The sequence below is a fragment of the Dromaius novaehollandiae genome, chromosome W, assembly GCF_036370855.1.
Source record: "Dromaius novaehollandiae isolate bDroNov1 chromosome W, bDroNov1.hap1, whole genome shotgun sequence".
NCBI classification, from domain to species: Eukaryota; Metazoa; Chordata; class Aves; order Casuariiformes; family Dromaiidae; genus Dromaius; species Dromaius novaehollandiae.
The window spans coordinates 33,150,715-33,171,127 of record NC_088130.1 but is presented as its reverse complement, the minus strand read 5'-3'; positions in this window follow the sequence as shown (position 1 = coordinate 33,171,127).

Here is a 20,413-nt window from a genome sequence, read left to right as displayed (position 1 = left end):
ATTTTTATCATTGAATAAACTTACTGTAGTGTTCCCCTGCATTTAGGGTTGTGGCTGACCACAGCACTTGCAGTCTATAGTTGCAGAAAAACATTACTGCCTGTTTCATTCACTATAGCCAGACAGTCCATTAAATTGGGATTATTAATTGCTTTGCTGATGCTATGTAGCATGATGATTTGCACGTTATCTTTTAAAAAGAGAAGCAATACCCTGCCATTCAGTCGAAGTGATAGCTTTTGTTAGAGTTCATGAAAAACATATGGATTTCTACTCAGAAAAAGAGAGAAACATCATTTGTAAAAATCTTTTCTGGGTGGCTGAACAGTTCTTTCAAATTTGCACAACCAAGAGGAAAAAAAGCTTAAAAATAGGGCAAATAGGTATCCTTGTTATTACCATCAGATCTCATTCAGTAGTAGTAATCCATGCTATTATGTAAAAGGCATTCAAGGTGAAATTAGCACTTGGTATCTGAGGAAAACATCATATTAGTAGCCTGAATCAGGTTTTTCTTAGTTAATCTCAGTAATCAGGGAACTAGTATCGCACTGGAACAAATGCATTGCCTTACATTTAATACAACTTATTTCTCACTGGTATAGTTATATAGCTTCTCACAAAGATTTCTCAGGAAAAAGAACCAATATATTGATTTAACACTGTCATTAATATAACCCTGGTGGGATACAATTTGTTTGCCATAAGTAAAATGCATAATTACTTTAACTGTACAGTAAGTTGTTAATGAATACACACATCCTATATTAAGGTAGTCAGAAACCAGTAACTAATGAAATCATTGCCTTTGTCGACAGCAGATTCCTGCAACAGAGGGAGGCATGCTGAGGCGGGACTAGTGTAGATTATTAGGTGATTTTTTTCTCATCTTATACTGTATAGAGCTGCTGTGCTCTCCACAATTTTGAACTAGTCTTACTTCCTCACTCATTAGCTGAGCAGGACGAGCTCTATAATAACTTTACTTCTATAACTAGTATAAATCCATATTTAACCTAATTAGGATGACTTAAGTATTTCAATACACCTTTTTGCCTATAAATGGCATGATGAAGAAAAACAGAACATGTCTCTCCCGAGCAACCAAATCTTGTACAGAGACACTAAGCACATGTATGTTCAGCACACATTCATTCGTGGCCACATCCTGTACTGAAGAAGGCAGACGTCCCCCAGCACAGAAAACTATAGTTTCCATCACATTATAACCTACTCCTGGAAGTATCCATTTGCTGCCCATTGGCTACTTGTGACCATTGAGGATGAAGAGGAGTCTGTAACAGGGCCCACCAAACTAAGCTAGGCTTTGTCACCTCTGATGATGCTTGCTCACAATCTGTCCCTCCACACGGATATCCAAAAGGAATAATCTTAGTTCCCTAAGCAACCTGAGGATACACTTGGATTACGGAGTTCTAGGTCAAGCACTGCATGTAGACAGCCGAACTACAAAGAGGTTGAAGAAAAAAATCAGGTGACTCAGGGGTATTTGCTGCAGAATGAGCAGTTACTAAATGGAACAGGTCAAACAGTAACAATGAGGGACACAGCTACTTCTTATGTTACAAGGAGGACAGAAAAGATCCAAAGAGAAGCAGTTAGCATCGCACAAAAGGCTAGCCATTAGGAACATGAAAATTCTCCTCCATTTTTGAGGAAAACTAATGTTAAATTACAGTGTCAGGGCAGCGAGGGCCAGCTGCTCCGCAAGGGCAGGTGAGCTGGGAGTGGAGAGAGGCAGCAAGGCAGGCGTGAGCAGTGACTTCCCCAGCACTGAGCCAGCGTGCAGAGCGGCACAGCCGGGTCAGCATCAGGGCCAGAGACAGTGGTCAGCGTCAGACACAGTCCAGCAATGAGGCAGATCTGAGGTCAAGCTGGGAAGCCCAGCCAGCGAGTCCGGGTCAGGGCCAGACTCAGGGAGGTCTGTGCCGGGCAGGACCGTGACGCAGCAGGAGCTGGAGGTCAGGCGGGGGCCGAGCACTAGCGCCGTGGTGCGGAGCAGCCCCAGCTGCACTGGCCCTGCCGTGGTCCTCAGCACCGGCAGCCAAACCGCCACGAAGGGGGTGCTCTCAGGGTCCTGACACACAGTTTCGGTGAAACTTGCAGGTTGAGAGCTCCAACACTGGTTTGGAAATGGTGGCATTTTCAGCCACCATTTCAGGGAGTTTCCAACCCTGCACTACACAGTACCCAGCACAAAGACAGAACCAGCACTGCCATAGACTTTGAATTTGCCCCTACACACTGCAGTTATCAGCTGATGCTTCTTGTTCATGATCACATAACTAGATTCTGCCTTTTACATAGGAGTTGGTGGACATCAGTTGTAACACATGCTATTTCTTTACAAGATGAAAAAAAATGTCTTTAAGCTAGAAAACCCTTATTCACAAAAGTGCAGAACAGGGACGGTTTAGGCCTTGACCCACTACAGACTGATAACAGGAGGAAAACCTTGGCTGGCTTACTTCAAATCAGTTACATGATGATTTTCAGATGCTACAGTAAATACTTGTGGGCTTGTGGATGTAAGTTTCCACCTATTCATTTCCAGATGTCATTAGCCTCTATGCCAGAGTAAGGTTGTTGAGGGTAATATTTATTCAACACATTTTTTCTATGCAAAATATGCACAGAAGCAGAGACATCTTTTCAACATTTTTATGTATATACGCATATAAAAAAGGTTTGCACTTTGCCTAGTGCTTCCCTCCCTTTCTCCATGGTTTCAAGCTTGGTAAATAATAGCACAGGTTGATTAACTGCTTGTTATTTCTGAACAGGCATCCTGAGTGGCTACAATGTGCAAACATATGCAAAATGCGTGACATTTTTACCTTGTGTATTGTCACTGCAACACTCAAACTTTCACAGTCCTTTAATTCTTTCAATATTGATAGCTCACCTTATAAATTGTGCCCTGACTGTGGAACTGGCTCAACGAAGGCTCGGTTATGTAACCTCTGTGAGAAGCCTCCTTCCTCTCATGGACTAAGATGTGCCTTTATTCAAATCAGAATACTGTAGCTGCTGAATGAGGGTTGAAAGTGTGGAAAGTAGTTAAAACTCTGAAATCTGCTGGAATTTCCAGATTTAAGAAAGCTAATCTCAGATGCTCGGTGAAACAATTTCAAATGCCATCATTTCCAACTGCTTTAGCGCTCAGTATATGTAGGAAAGGAGAACAACAACATAACTGAGATTTGTGATCATCTCCAGTTGTTATTTCAGAAAGCACAACTTTTCCTCCACCAGTCATGAAAGAACAAAGTCCGGGGAATCAGACTCAGATTAGGGAGACACTGAAGGATATGTCTAGACCGAGTGATGGAGCTGTAGTGGCCCTAGTTGGAAGACTGTGGTACATCGAGGAGTTAGTGAGCCGCACAGCAGTTACCCTGGGCAAGCACAGGCCCATGCTGCGCAGCGCTGCACTGTGCTGCCCGTACAGCTGGGCCTCCAGGCCTGTGCTGGGCTGCCCATCGCCCTCGGCCGCAGGGAAACTGAGCCAGCTAATCGTCACGGAGGAGGCTGGAGGCAGCTCCCACTCAACATTGGCAATCACATCCCCGTGTGTCCCTGTCTCTATCTAAATGTGCAGCAACACGTTCTCATGTGAACACCATTTTGCTTGACAGTAAAAATGATGAATAAAATTGTTTCTTCTAAGAAAATCTTCTAAGAGCTCTAAAGACCACAACACCAGTGAGCCTCTCCACAGATGGGATCTGCATGGCATGCCATGCCCTGTTCAAGAGGTCCATCCAATGCTGCACACCTCGGGGTTCCCAGCATCTGAAGAGACACAAGGTTATCTATCCCCTTTTTTTTTGTTATGTTAGCTTAATAAATGGTATTCTAATTAATACCTTATGGAGTCTGAGTGCCTTTCTTACTGGGATCACTATGCACCCTTGCCCCTGCGCCTTTTAGGAGCGTGGTACAGAGATCCACAGTGCTAGCCCAAGGCAGTATATCCACAGGCTCTGGCCGGTAGAAACACTTCAGCTTGGACTTGGAAGCTGGATGGCTTTTCCTGAGGCATAAGTCGTTAGGCTGGATATAGTGGGTACAAAACCAAATGACCTTGGTTATATACTATTCCAAAAGCAGTCTAAATGCTACTGCACTCCGCTCCCCAATACTTCTCCTTCCAAGATGATTCTCATGGAGCCAGTGCAGATGTCTTTGCACATGTTCTGCAGATGTACCCTACTTTCCCTAATGCACCCCAAGAGGTACAAATCTTATGACAAGTCGAGTATTAGAAGTCTATTAAAAGAAATCAAAAGCAATCAGCACCACAGCAGCTAGACAGATGTATTCAACATGTCTTAACTTTTTCTTGGACTGCCTGCTGAAATCATCTGACACCTGATTATCTTGGACCAATTCCTACACTCACAGCTTGCACTTTGAAATCATATTTAGAATTTCTTTTCTGATTTTTTTATTGGCTCATGAAACATTAAAGACAACCAATTTATAACGTCACAAGGAACTGAAAAAAATAAAAATGAGATAATTTTCATTAGCTCTAACTAATTACAATAGCAGCTGCTGATGTCTTTCATATAAAGTTCTGCAATGCCAACTTGTTAGCTCAAAACAATCTGAAGGGTTTTTTTTTAAGCAGGAAATGCCATTCTTTCATTTGCTTAAACCTGAGTATATAACCTTACTCTTTTTAATTTTTAATTATTTCTAAATTATTTTAATTATTTTAATTTTTAATTTAAAAAGTTTCTCATAATGTATATGGTAGAAATTTAAAAGAATCATAGAATCACAGAATAATTGAGGCTGGGAGGGACCTCAGGAGGTCGTTTAGTCCAACATCCTGCTCAAAGAAGGGTCAGCACTGAATAACCATATGCACTATTTCATCAAACAGTTTGCTAAACTTTTTTTTTAAATCATCTACCAATTTTTTGAGGCTTCTACTCTGGCTGATGCACTATGACTTTATTTGCCTAGTTCTCACTAAAGTCAGTGGGATATTTTGCATGAGCATTAATGGGAAATGAATCAGATATATTCCATCCTGTCCACTGTCCACTGAAGTCTTGACTTAAATTAGTGGGATTTGCATGGGGCTGTACAATGACCTCTCTACACACTTAATAGACAGCCTGAAAATTTGGAGACTTTATCTGAATATTTAAATGTCATCAAGGAAAACCTGTTCATAAAAGTCTAAGCTTGTTCTTATTAAAAAAACTACCATCAGCTCAGGAACTTAGAAGACTACAACAGCAGGGCCTGCAGTGCACCAGCGGGCCCAGCAGCCTCCTCCTCTCCCCAGGAGCTTGGCTATGGGGGCCAAGGCCAGCCCCGGCACCGTGCTGCCAGGCACCCAGCCCAGGCCGCCGGGATGGAGACGCGCGAGCGGGAGCTGCAGGAGCAGGAACCACCAGCACTCTCGTTGGGGGCAGCCCCTGCCCTGGGCAGCTCCCCCTCACCCCGGCAGCTCCGGCCCTAGTCCTTGACCATGGCCTGGCCCTCGCCCCAGGGCCACCTCGTCCCCGGGGCCCTGCCTGAAGGTGCTGGGCCTGGCGGCCGTCCCCGGTGGCAGTGGCTACTCGCCGCTCTCCTCGCTGGGGTGCCAGGGGTTGCCCAGGGCAGGCCCTGCCCTGCTGCCCCGTTCCTGCCCACGGCCCTCTGTCCCGGCCCAGGCAGAGCAGCACAAGCTGTCTGCTCCCTGACACATTTATGCTACTTTCACACTCTAAAAAATCTTGATGATATTAAAGAGAGTCCTTCCTGTCTCTGATCTTCTCCATATTTCCAAACCATTGGGACCTTATGAAGCAGAATATTCTTCAGGGACACTCCCTAGCATCCTTTACATTAAGCAGTGCGGCATCATTCAATATCTAGGTCAATTTAGTCCAGCATCTACACACTGCATCTGTATGGTTTTGTTTGTTTGTTTTTGCTTAAGGTTTGATTTGTTTTGTCTTTTTTCTGAATAGTTGATTTTCCCTTCAGCCTGGCAAGCAGATCTTTCATTCTGTTCTGAATTATTAAGTCACTTTGAGTTATAACCAAAAAAGCTAAGAAGGCAACACACACATCCTGGGTGCAATGATTTTTACTCCAAAATTGTTGTTCCCTGGAGTGCTATTATTTACTTGTGCTGTTATGGCAGCCACTTCCTAACATAATTCCGTGCTGCAATGCACAATGTAAAATGCATGCCTTCAGCTTTCCTCATTCCAGTTCACCAGCAATTCACCACCCAGAACTAAATGATCAAATGAATATTTATGTTTTACACATAAGTCACTAATGTCAAGTACCTTCCCGTTATTCCTGAACTGCAGCATCAGGACTGAAGTGCTAAAACGACTGGGAATTGATTGGCTTGTTTGTCTGCAGATTAGAAAGCATCATGGTGCAGTTTACGCCTCAGCAAAAGTACACAAAAAGCAAAAGCAAGTTGCTCACCTGCTCCATTTTCCTTGCAACTGATTCTCATAAATGACATAAAACAATAACATAATAAATCAGGGTCTGGTCCAACGCTGTATCAAGAATAACTGTTATTGCAAAGGATTTACTGAAGATAAAGATTATGTCTAGAAACAGTAGTTACTCCTGCCAACCATGTCTCGTTCTGGCCTGAGAAAGTGTCAGAAAGCAGAAAGAATATGTTGTAGAGGATAAGTGAAATCTAAACTATTTTAAAAACTCAGCTGAAGATAACATCTAGCTAAGGCTTTCTCTAACAGTCCTCAGTAAAGGAAGATTATGCTTTAATAATGCAAAGATGCCAGCAGTTAGGAATCAATTGTCAGGCTGAGTTGAAAAAATATTGTACTCTTTTTTTTCATCCCGTGTGGTTAAGTGGTCTGAAGGAAGGAGTACGAAGCGGAAGGTCAAGAAGGTCAAATTTAATATGCTGCTTTGGCTGGCTGGATATCCCCTGTGCAGAATAACTTGCAAGATGTCTGTCTTTTTGCCCACTGCTTCACTAGATGGCCAAGCTGCTGGATAGACAAGATGCCTTCTTGTTCACATGCAGTTTTCCCTCTTAAACATATGTACAATTTACACAGCACATAGGGAGTTTAGTTAACTAATATTAATATCGCAAATAACTAACTGCTGTACCACAAAGAGTTATAAATAAAAACAGCCATCAGACCCAACTATAGTTGATTCTTTTCATAAACACCATTTTATAAAAAATATCAATTTCAGTTGTGCTTTGACAGGGAGACTTGTATTTTCTCCACAGTAAGACTGATCCAAGTGAGAAAAAATTGCCACAAATTTCCACATTTTTGATTGTGGAAAAAAATGTTTTGACAAAATTTCACTTTCTAAAAATATTTGAAGAGCACCTCTTCACTTTGAGTGGAGAGCAAAAAATACCTGTTAACTGCTTGGAAACTGTCAAGAAATGTAATCACCCTCCTCAACCAACTCCATTTATAATTGTCATGTTAACTCCTATCCCATTCTTCCAAAATGTGATTGAGTTTTCTTCCAAAATTTTTCCAAATGTCTGGATGTTTGCAAATATGGGATGATTCCAGGGATTAAAGTTTCCTCTTGAAATGGAAGATTAATTTGCCATAAAGCATGAAAGTTTGTTACCCAGTATAACCCAACAACACTAGTCAATAGAAGCCTTCTGGCCACATATTTAATTTGGATAGAACATATAAAAACAAGTGTTACAGATAATAAATCTGGTCTGGCCTAACACATTTAATTTAATTGCATCTCTTCTTCCCTGAAGAATAGGACAGTTACTGGTTTTGGTGCAGAGCTTTCTAGGAGAAGTGCTCTGCCTTTTTCTACACTCCTGGCAGATAAACAATTTCTCATCTGAAATAAGAACCCATCAGGTTGCTCACAAAACTCACTCCATGTCTCTGTAGAGTTCATACAAAGTCAGTAGGTTTCTACATAAATGCAGTTACCTGCCCTACCAAGAGGCAATTCTTTAAGTAACACATTGGATAGCCTCAGCTGCAGCAAAGAGTATCCCTCTGTATATTATATAAAAGGGTTTTCATCTTTATGAAGCTAAGTAACAAAGTGAAAGTTTATTTGTACACAGTACCTCCTAGCAGGCTTTGTCAGCACCAGCAGTTAGCTGCAGTGGAGCAGGAGTATCTGTGGATATGCACAGGGTTCCAGTCGAAGTGCAGCACCCTCGCAGTGGGCATCTTACCCGCACCCCTCAGCACTGAAGAAAGAGAGCCTTTCCACAGCCTTTTAGGGATCTGAATCAGGCTTCCTCTGCACAGTTCCCTGCAGAAAAGATGCTCTTTAGAAGCTACATACTGAGCAAAAGTAATGCTGGATGTTGTTTTGCTACATTCAAGTTAATCACTGGCTGCATTTTCTACTGGAGAAAGTCTATTATTATGTTTTATACTGAAGAAATTATAACATTTTAAACATAAGGTCATCGCTTTCACTACTTTTTGCCACACAGAATGGAAATGCCACTTCAAAATGGAAAAGATCTGTTCTGCAAAAACAGCTTAAAAAATCACATAATGGGAAAGCTATGGTTCCAAATGCCATATTAAAAGTTATGACCCGATCCCATCCAGGTAATTAGCCTTCTAAGATTGTAATTTTATGTACCTTATGCTTATATTGCTGATTTAGCTTCAAATAATAACTTAATGGACTGAATAACCTAGCTACAGATTTGATACCAGAGATTAAGAATAATTCCAACAACTTGAGGTGCTCATTCTGCGTGCATGTTCCTTTTGTCTTCTTTTATTATCGTATGTCTGAAAGCATTGAATAACTGTGGGAGGCTTTGGCCAAAATAATGCATGAGTATTGTATTTTTACTTGCAGAATTAAGATATTTATCATTTTAGTTATGTAGCTAACTACTTCCAAGTATGCGAAAGAGGAATAACTGAGGGTGTCTTAAGGTGATGCAAAAACACTAGATAATCAATAGGAAATTTTTCTGACAATGAAACTATTCCGGTGTGTTAGACTGGACTTCTGATGCATAGGTTGTATACACGTTATCAAAGTCCAACTGTGAGAAGATTTTCCTTAAAATCTGTCCTTGAGTAATGCCATATTACTGTAGCAGCCACTTATGGTATTTCTCTGTTGTTCATACATGATTGCAAAGAAGCACACATGGCCTCTAAGACAGCTAATGGATCATCAGCATCTACTAAAGTAACATCATCTTCCCCTCTGAGATTGCACTTAGAGACACTAGATTGAAATGAAAAAGATACGCAGCATCTTACACCCTGTTTCACAGTCTATACCTGTTTATCCATAAGATAACACCAACTAGTAAATCAAAGCCAGAATTCATCGCAAAAATTTGGCACAGAAGTAAACAATACTACTAAATGACAATAGTTTCTTCACGTTCAAAAACTAAAAAATATGCAGTTTTGTTGTTTATTGTAAATGATTCAGGAAGAAAAATAAAATGCTAGCTACTTCTGCAAATTGAATTTCATCTAAAAAGGAAATTTTACCAAAACTAAGATTTACCAAGGTAAATGGTCTATCATGGCATTTCTGTATCTTGTATGAAACCTGGCTCCAATTTCATGCCTTCTCCAGCAATTTCAAATTTAGAATGGAGAAGACTTTAACCATATATAATCCTATCCCAGACACAGCTTAAATCCTCCAATCTTATGAAGGGTTTGGAGGATCCTAACACAGAATCTCTTTATCTAAAAAATCTGACATAAAATCATATCTTAGAGTCCCTCCCTATGTTTATCAAGGAATGAGATCACCATCGTTAAGCGAAATAGCTTCAAATTCCTTAAGAAACTGGGTTGTCCCTAACATCCAGACCCAATGACTCACCAGCTGGATGTCCCTAGGATATCACTGAAGTCTTTTAGGAACCTTATCAGAGAAATATAGGAAAAAATAATAATTTCTGTACCCAGAACTTAGAAAGGAAATAATATGGCCTTTCCCAAGCAAATACAGCTGCAGTCAAAGTTGCTTGCATCCCAACAATTAGAAGAAATCAAAAGAAAGTGCAAGGGAAGTGGGTCTATCTTTTCATGAATGTTTGTAGTCTGTAAAAGAGAGAACATTCTTCAGAAACATTGAGGGAGCAACAGTCTATGTCTAGAGTTTTGAAGGGTTTTTTAGCATAACAGAAAAGATAGATAAGAAATTGCATCCCTTGCATCTGACAGAGAATATCTTGGATGTGGTAGGAAGAACTTGTTGAATATCTGTTAGTTAGCATCAGTTTCATCTCATCTAACAGAGCACACTATAAATCTTTCTCTATTGAATACAAACAAATCAGTTGGATTATTTGTCTCAGCTAATCTGTTTATATGTAACTTTATGTGTTCATACACTTTTTCATAGTAACTTTTAAATGTTTCTCTGTTACAAACAAGAAAAATCAGTGAAACAAAGTCATCAAAAATATCACAAAGTGGAGATAACAGCAGATGGAAAAATATCAGTTTTTTAGAAATGTAAGGCATACTTCAAAAGGACAACTACTAGAGTCCTTTTATATTTGCTTATTGTAAGATTCTTCACAATAACTTTCCTCTGGAATTTAAGATCAAAACAGTTCATTTAGTCTCCTTCTTGAAGAAGAAAAGAGAAAAGAGCACTTCTTGTGAATACGACTAAATGTTGAGAATGCTTTTATTTCACAGCTTCAAAACCAAAAATGCTTCTACCAGTTTGATGGACTTAAGACTATTCTAAGTATAACAAAATCTGGCTTGGGGTAGAAGAAACCACTCTACTGGAGTTTCTCTTCTTCAACTCTGTTTCCTGTTATTCTGTCTCTTTACTGGTTAATAATTCAAAACAGAAAAAGTTAGAAAAATCACAATTTTTGCCACTTGCTCTTGAGCATAGTACTCAAGGTTAAGTAAATTAACGAGATGGCAGGAAGATTCAGTGGTGAACATGTCAGTCTAGGCAACAGAAAGCTCAGATAAGCCAGCATTCAAAAATATGCTGTGTACTCAAACTCACAACTTACGACTCCCATGCTAATCACACAGTAGACAATTTATTAAAAAGGAAGCTTTTCCAATAATCTTATTTTGATTTAAATAAACCTGTAACATCTTAGCTCATTTCATTTGAGTTTCTCCCTCTAAAGCCAAGCATTATGTACTTGCCGTTATTGAATTCGTTTTCATTGATCCCAGTAAAGTTCTCCAGTGCATCAAAATCAGTTTGAATTCTAATCCTGTTTTTCAAATCATTGTCAAACCTTGCTGTCCTACTGTTATCCACCAAGAAATTACAAGTATTTTCCCTATCCAGTCATTCAAATCATTAATGAGTATACATTATTATGGAACAACACCCTGAAACCTGTTCCAAATAGGCCCAACCACTCAGCTAGACAGAAAATCATCAGTGACTACACCCAGGGTATAGTCTTTGAATGAGATGTGTACTCGCACAACAGTAACTTCAGCTCTGTCTTCGGTTCTTAGCTTGCTTGGGAGAATGCGGAAGAGTGAAAAAAGCTTACTAATGCTTATGATTGCTTCTCCCTTGTTCATAAGTCCCCACATCCCATCCAAGAAAAAGCTGAATTCAGCTTACATAATAACAGAAACAGTATGCATTTCTCATTCACCAGGAATTTACATATGTACCATTTCATAGGTTGTTCTAATACCTTTCTAGGAAGCAACATTAGGGTCACTTTTCTATTATTGCCCACATCAACTTTCACCCTTTTAAAGCAATAGTCTGTGCTTTCCCTTGTCCAGTCTCTGGGCATCACTCCCCCTCCACAAATTCTCAGACACAGCAGCTCATGGCTGCAGAAAACTCTGCAAGTACTTAAGGTTAAATTCCATCCATCAGAATCAACTGAAATACATTTAGCTAAGATAAAGCAAATTTAGTCTGTTCCCTACTCAGGCCCATGTCCTCTATTCCTTCATGACTGAAATTAAGATTCATCTGTTAAGAATCCAGTCAAGACAAATCTTCCCTTTCCTACATCCACTCCCCTCAAAAATGAAGCAAAAATCTGCTTACTCTATTATATGATATTTACTCATACTTCTTGTTTAGTTTTGAGCCATACTTTCTTCTTACTTCACACTTTTTTCTAACATTTATATAAAACTTTTCTTATTTGTGTGACACCTTACTGGTTACATTTTTAATTTTCTGATTTACACTGCACATGCTTGTGCTATTATTTTGCACTTACTCCTAGCACAAAATGGTCATTTCTTGGCATCCTTGTTTCCCTCCTTCTCTCCGAGTTACACCATCATCTTGGCTATATATACATCATGATTTTCTGCTGAATTAGCATAATTTGCTGTTGTGCCTGTATCATCCTCTCTTTCAGGGCTGTGAAAGATTTTCCAGCTCCAAAATGCCCCGTTGCTCTGTGAAGATGAAACAAAATTGGAACGTGTCTGCACTTCAACAGCCCCCATTTACCATCTCCGCTCAAACTATCAGTAAAACCAGCTGAAGCTGAAACATAAACATGTCCCATTTTTATAAGCGCTGGTCTGAGGGCTCTAGAGAAAAGACAGAGTTGACATCTGAGAACGCCAAACCTTTGCAGCTGGCCCGTCAAAGCCTTTAAAATCTGTTATCCTCCCATAGGCTTCTCCTCCCCTTGGAATTTCTCCCCATGGTCTCAAGGCCTATTTCAGTCAACTTCTAGTTTGGAAGTTTTGTTTAGTTCTTCAGTTCTGCATCTCTCAATGTCTCCATTTTATGAAGACACATCTACGGTATCTCCATCTTCCGATGCCCATGCAATTCCTCCTAAAAGTCTATGTTAAGCTTATGTGAGCTGCGTTTCTCTACTGACTTCTTTCACATTCTGAAACAAGTTTGTTCCTAACATATTCCAGAAAGTTATTAGACAGCATACATTTTCTCCTGCCCTTTTCCAAAATACCCATTTTATTTTAATTTCCACATTATCAGGTCACGCCGCTTTTGCTAATTGTTCAGAAAAAAAAAAAACTCCATCTCCTCCTGAGTAGATGCTCTTTAATAAATTGTCATGATAATTTCATCTCTGTGCTTCTATCATTTTCTCTTTATCCAGACATATTTAAAAGGCCTGATTTCCATCTCTGCTGGGTACTCAGGCAAATCTATATTTTGCTGATGTATAACATAATATTTCCTCATCTCTTTCTCAGTCTTCATATCCTTTCCAAAAATGACGTGCATTGCTATTTCCTTGCAAAATACTCACAGTGATTAGTGTGGCAGAAGGACCTGCAGAGACTAAAATGGAACGCACTTAGGGCTAATCTTCATCTGTCAGAGAGATGATTACTTATCTAGGCAGCCCAAAGGTGGTTTGCCTATTTGAAGCAATATATTTTCACTCCATTAAAGCATATGCATACAGGTTATCCAATCTAAGCATAAACCGGGACCCATTGCAGCACCTTGCGTGATTTCTCACACGACAGAGTCATACATCCCTGTTTATCTTAGGCCCCAGTTAAATCAAAATTGAAAATCATGATTATGGATCCTACATCAAATCCCTAAACACACCATCCAGCCATACCTTACTGATGTTTGTGAAAACAGGGATTTTATTATACTCTGTAAACATCCCTGCCTTTTGGATTCTCTCCACACTGCATTAATTTAGGATTCATCTCCTTCATCCTTATTCGTGCTGAGTAACACTCTACCATGGAAATAATCCTAGTGCTATACTACTCAGTGTCACAGAAGAAAATTAGACTCATACAGATTGATATGAATCTACAAAAGACATTTTAATTCTTCAAGTGGAATTGCTGATTTTCGATCTCATAAAGATTCTACCTCATCAAGAGATGTGTGCTGTTGGTGAACATAAGCAAATAAAGGCATTTTAACAAATGTGTGATGGTAGGTTGTAAGAGTATCAATTCTCACTTGGGAGAGAATTCTTAGCTTTGTCTTGTTCAGCTTAATGTTTAGTAAAAAGCAAGTAAGCATTCACTGTGGAAATGTCTTCAGTAATATTACTAATCCAATGAAATGTTTTTTCCACTGCCAGAGACAGACATGTTTTCACACATCAGGAAGATAACAAATAAAATGGATGTATACATAAGACAGATGAGAAGATCACCTCTTCCACATTTTTTGCTGTTGTTGTTCATAGTTTAAACCGTGCCACCTATTATGTGGAATTTCATTAATATTATAATGGCTCTCTAATTATTATTTCTTTCAGTTCTAACTTAATACTCAAAGCTGAAGACTACCCTCATTTTCATAGTTATTGAAATGCATCAGGAGTTGTTTCTGATGCAAGGTGAATAACACTAATTACAATAACTTTTTGCTGACTCTGGGTTACACAGCAAAGTATTACAGCTCAGTTTATTGCACATCCTTGGATTCCCTCCATACAGCAACAGACATGGGCCTGATCAATCACCTCCTTCTGGACTGTTCCTACACTTACCCCTTTCATATTTTACTTCAAAGCATATCTTGGGCCATCCTCTTGAGTAGTGGATATCATCTTTGAATTAACATTATTTCAGGCAGACCACAGGTTGTATAAACCTTGAAAAATATTCTGACAGTTCTGCAAGAGCTGCAAAAATGAAAATCACTACATTCCTCCTACTAGCAAAGTGAATATTTTAACCGTCAAAGCATCCTTCAGTTTTTAATTTTAAAAAAAATGCATCCAGGACTCTTCACTTCCTAGAAGAAGTGAAGTATCACAGTATCACAGACCTTGGAGTTGCTCTGAATTTGCATTAGTACCAACAAAAGACAAGTCAGACCCACACACACAGATCTTCACCCCTTTCTCTTGACTTTTGCTCTGAATTTCAGTGAGAAATTCAGAACCTCAACACAGGATAAAAACGCTCTAAAACACGTCTTTGTTACATGAAGTGTTTACTTCTACACAGCACCTCCAGCAAAACAAAGAATCCTAAATGCCATGTTCTCAGCCAAAAGTTTATTACAAATCCAAGGTGAAAGAACAAAGAAAACTATTCACCACACAGCAGACAAGTCTTTCAATGAGTTAAGAATAAAGCATCAATGTATTTTATATGTTTTCTCTTTTTGTTTTGTTTTATTTAATCAAAATAACTCCTGCTCTTATTAGGAGCAGTCTCTGCAGGTTTCCCTCACTCATTTCTCCCCATTGGTGAGGACAGACCTAAGAGAAAATACTTGAAAACTGAGACCAAGACAGGAAATGCAATTAAAAATTATTTACAAGTTATCACTGTCTCAGTAGATAGTTCCATCGGATGGAACGATTTCACTTAGAAAACAGCAGAAAGTAGATTCTTACAACAGAAAGTGCCAGGCAGAATCAAGGGAAGGCACCAGGAGCTACACTATTTTTACTTCATTACTGCCCTTCTACACTGCGATACGGTATATGGCGGTCTCCAATACAGGGTCAGTTAAGTCCACAGAAATCAGCCATGAATCTCATTAGCTGCTCATCGGTAGTTTTCACAAATGTCTTTTGCCTAATACAATTAACCCAATTAAAACTGTCAGCAGGACAGGGTGGGGAGGGAACAATTTAGAAAGACAAAACTGAACTGAGTGAAGATTATGAATAATCAAACCGTATTTTAGCTATACGAATGCAGTTTCAAAAATATTACTTAATTGTAAAATGAGCACAGACTAACAATAGATTATTATTCAATTTTCACACTGAATTAAAATGAAGGAAGTAGCATTCCTGAGTACATAAATTCCCAGTCAACTCCAAAGATGAAGTGAAAATTCTGCAATAACTAAGCTCATTATGTTCAATTATTGTTTCCAACAGCACAGCCACCTAGCACCATGAAAGCATAGCATTTGTTTTCCCCAGTAGAGCGGTGGCAATTACAGCATTATTAACAAATAAGAGAACAGAGGTTTTCATACCTATCAGGATACTGACAAATAACTAATTGATGACCTAACTCTCCTAAAGGAATCAGACATAATTGGCAGCTGAAATTCTACAACTCTGTCTTTTTATATTCACACCATCAAGACTAGCATCAAGACTAAGCAAGGAAACTTAACAAGGAGACAGTATCAACAAGACATATGTAAGATGTATAAGAAAGACTATCAAGCCTGATCTTGTACTTTCTGTGTTTTGTTTCAAATAGTGATGAGAAATTAGACAAGTTTATTGAGTGCAGTGCAGTCAATCAGATTGCATGGAGGTGGGAGAGAATACATTGCTTTAAACTTGCTTCAGTGTAGGAGTGCTATGCAGGAAATTTGTCTCCTGAATACAGCACGGGCTCTTTCACCTAGCTGCGCTAGATCAAATTCAGCCCACCGTAGTGCAACTCTTTTGATAAAAGTTCATTTTCTCAGTGAATGCCACATTTCTTACCTTCTCCTCACAAAGCCAGGGCATGTTCTGGAGCGTCCCTGTGCTCTTTCTTAACCTGCAATCACACACACACTCCAAGGAAAACAGGGGGTTACTGGTAGCCGTGTGGTACACACATTACATCAGCATGTAACCGGGCAGTTACATTTCTCCACAGTAGAGTTGCAGCCTTGCATGCTCCATCTGGAGTTCAGAAAGCCAGTTTCTCAATCTGTGCTTCCCACTAGGTGCTGTCATGGCCCACAAGCAACGATTTTGAATCCAGTCCCATTTTTGCAATGAATACATTAAAAATAATGAAAAATTCACTACCGTACTTCACGTTGCTTGTCACATTTGATATTCACTTTACCAAATGGACTTGTGGGATGAATGAACATGTCAGATGTAAAGAAAAAAAAATAACGTATCAGAGGCTTAGCTAGGAAAAGCTATTCTACAAGAGAATTCCCTTTCTCAATCACTTAAGAAAACCTTGTTGGCTTTGGCATTCCCTTTCTTGGTTAAAAAAGGTCTGACTCAAAAATAAGCAAATAAAGGATAAAATAGGAAGGAACTGGAAACAAAAGCAGGTAGTTGAGCTTCTAGACACAGTAGCATACAACAAAGAAAACAACAGCTGAGAGAATATAAGGTATTTTAAGGTACAGGTCCTCGGTAATGTGTTTTTAAAATGAAAAGACTTTCCGGAAATGCCCTACTGAAGCACAGAAGCTGAACAGAGACAGACGCTAACAGAATGCACCAAAGGTAACGATTGCATTTGGTGCACTCGCTGTTTAGACACCTCCTACAGTGAATAGTGGATATCTTTCCTGGTAGATATATAATAATAATGAAAAAGTTAACAGAATCATCCCTGCAATTAGAACAGGATGATAATGGCACATTTGCGCTAGGTTTAACACAATTTTTATGTTACCACTGAGTCAGTACAGATATTATGAATAGCATAATTTCCAAAAGTGACTTTTTGAAGATGTCTTTTTAAAGGTTAAAAAGGTAGTGTAGATGCAGCTAATTAGATGTAGCCACTGCTTACAAGGCATAGAATGTTTTGGGTTTTTTGTTACTAATTCTCCTTCTCATAAATTGTATTTTCAGTACACAACAATCATCTACTTATTTTACCTAGCTTGTAGTCTGGGGATATAGTATAAAATGGGGAATTTTCCTTTGTTTCATTTCATTACTCCTATACCTAGAGCAGGTGTCTGAGCCATTCTGCAATTCCCAGATGTGAAATCAGAGACACAGGGAGCAAAATGGCTAAGAAAGTAATGGAACAGAATATTCCCAAGCTCCTCACACAAGTGAATCAGCAGTACGAAAACATATTTTATTTGGTTTCCTGTAACTTCATTATTACCTGATCCTCTCCCCAGCCCAGTAAATAATTGTGTAATGTCTTGATTGATGAGGGTAATACATCCAAGGAGCTATGAATGCTTTTAAGGTTAATATTACGCAGCCACACATACAAAAAAGAAACAAGAAAATATGTGATAAAATACACTGCACTGGTTAAAAAAAAATCAAAAACCCTCAGCCATCACCACTAACTGCACCACACACATAGCACATGGAAAAGACATATCAATTAATAATTAAAATTCATCTCCTCCTCTGTAGTTATAGAATACAGCTGAATATGCAGTTCAGTGGAGCGGAGAAACCATTACATTTTGTAATGCTGTCTTAGGGGACTGAGGTAGTATAATAAAGAAAGGCAGGATATATTTAAAGGCAGATGCATAAAAGCCGTCTCATTCAACTGTACACATCTTTCACAGGGCATGATTACAAATTCAGCTGCTTGGTTCATCAATAGAGTCAAATTTCATTTGGCCTCAATGGTACATTTACATGCATAAAACAGGTAATTACACACTTAACTGCCTGTTTCTCACATGCAATTACACATGTTCCATGTGCAAATGTGTCATTTTCACAGACCTATTGAAAAGTTCATCAACATTAATTAGGCAAACATTTTTCTTCAGGTAATCAGACTGTTAAAGAAAGGAAGAGCCATGGTTTTAATCAGTTCTCCTATTCACTCGAAGTCAGCACTAGATTTTCCTCCCAGATTAGTGTATTCCTTATTTTTTGTTTGTCTGTATCTTCTCTTGCAGAAGAGCTGTCGCATCCTCCCTGCGCCCCCACTCCACACACACCCCTATTTTGATTGTATATTTAACTGAGAAGCCAGTAAGTACAAAGCACAGATGCCTGTGACAGATGGCACACCAGCTATTGAGAAACCATATTTTCTGTAAATTATCACTATTGAAAATTACTAAAAATACTCCACTGCAATACTTTGTGCAGGTATTCCAAAGCGCTGGCTGAGAACAAGTGGTCTGCTACCGAGAAACGAAAGCAAGTATGCAGAGACACGTCAGGGCTTCGGGTGAACAGGGGAGTGTCACCTCGTTTGAAAGGCTGAAGTACGGAGGCAGAACAGGAGCCAGGAAAGGACACACGCCTAGTATGAAAGAACATGCTGTGCAGACAGCACTACAGAAATGGCCCAGAAATCTTGAAAAAAAAGGGGGGGGGGGAAGTGACTAAACTACTGCTGAGATATTCCCTCTATTTATTAGTAAGTTAATGCATCTAATCCCCTATTCAGCTGGTGAGTGGCCTCTCACACCCAGCTACTCTAAAGATACCTCAGACTACAATTGCCAGGCTCAAGTGCAAAACACACAGGAAGGAAGATGAAGACGGAGCAACTGCTTTATGGCCATGCACCAACAGCAGGCCCTGAAGTCTGGGTGCCCTCTGGGGAACGATACAACGGCTGCAGCAGCAGCATTCTTTTTTTTCTGATTTTGCGTACAAGAATCCAGGAATTTCTCTAATGCTTCGAAGCAGTATGTCACACTAGGGACTCTTAACATATCACTGTCAAAACTAAGGAGATGGGAAGAGAAGAATCAAAATGAAAGCAAGCATCCAACTTTTCCCAAAGAAGCCCATTTCCTTTGAGGTGCTTTACTCCAGCTAGCTGTCCTACACTACAAAAATCATGCCCTCGCTTACTGAGAAGAGGTGCAAATGAGAATTTCTTTGACCTGGGGCATCTGGCCAGAAGCACCCCTTAAGATATAAACTGCAGTTGTCAAAGTACATACTGAAAGTTTATGCCAGCAGCATAAGGCAGCTCCAGTGCCAAATGCTCAGTAATACCACTCCAGAAAAAGCAGTTATTTGGGTTAGCATGGAAACTTCTCAAATACAACAGCTTACTTTGATTCTTTTCCTATTGCAGCAGGAAGGAAATGATTTCATAGACCAGTACATTGCAAAAAATTTAGTAGTTGGATCCAGGAAAGCCTTACTTCCAATTTTTTCCAAGTCTCATTTTCTTCCCATGTCTCCCCAAAAACCCATTTGTGACTGGTGTCCCAAAATGCATACATATCCATAGCCAGCTTTAGGTGAATCCGGACTGACATACTGTTCTGGTTGCTCTTGTTCAAAGTCTTGTGTTCAGATGATTCACGTGATTCGCACCTTTGCAGGGGAACAAAGGGCTGCAGATGTTGTCTACCCCCTTAAGAGGACATGGGGAAGAAACAGACTCCTGGGCCCTTGCACAATACCATTTAGGAATCTAAAGATCTGTGGTCAGAACCCACAGAGAAAATCATAATCATGCATTAAATATTTACAAGTTGGTTTTGTTTTAAAATCACCTCAGTCAGTGTGTGTTTAAGTCAATCTTAATAGTAAACAGGTAAAAAGCCTTAGAATTAAATGTGATTTATTTGAAGTCAATGGCTGGCACTAAAAATGCTCTGAAATACCTTTTCTACCTAAAACTCCAGAAGCAATGTTTGTTAGTTTAGGAGCAGGTGCTTTATAGAAACTGCCAATATTGCTAGTAGCAGGGCTTCTTAACCAAATTTCATCTCCTCACAAAATACACCCACACAAGCATGGAAGATCACTCACACATCAGATCATTTACTCTGTGTTATGATACCACAACGTACTACTCTAATGAAACTGTGGAATACCTGCTAGGTA